Source organism: Tupaia chinensis, unplaced genomic scaffold (genome assembly GCF_000334495.1).
Source record: "Tupaia chinensis unplaced genomic scaffold, TupChi_1.0 Scaffold138619_1, whole genome shotgun sequence".
Taxonomy (NCBI): Eukaryota; Metazoa; Chordata; class Mammalia; order Scandentia; family Tupaiidae; genus Tupaia; species Tupaia belangeri.
This window is the reverse complement of record NW_006198512.1, coordinates 698834-699219: the sequence shown is the minus strand read 5'-3', so window position 1 is coordinate 699219 and position 386 is coordinate 698834.

The following is a 386-nucleotide window of genomic DNA, read 5'->3' as shown; positions in this document are numbered from 1 at the left end:
AACCCACATCTAAAAGCGTTTGCGATCTGAGATCATTTCAAGTGTTTTGGGGCTCAGAGCCCTACCGCTGGCACGCAGGGCAGCTCCATGCGGTGGTGCCATTCTGCTCCGCACCAATGAATGAACTGGGCCCGGGGAAGGGAGGCCTGAGTCTGCCCCCCGCCCGGTATAGGCGTCGGGCTCGAGCTGCATCCCTCCAGGTCCTGGGACCAAAGCGCCACTGCAGAGGCCACGCGTCTCCCGAACCACGTTTTCTCGCATGCACGCTATGGACGCAGAGCCACCAGGATGCCCCTGCGTCAGGTGACCCGAGCAGGCGGCTAATCACACGCCCTCCTACAGAGCCACGCACCTTGCTGGAGGCCCAGAGCTCCAGCGAGCCGGCG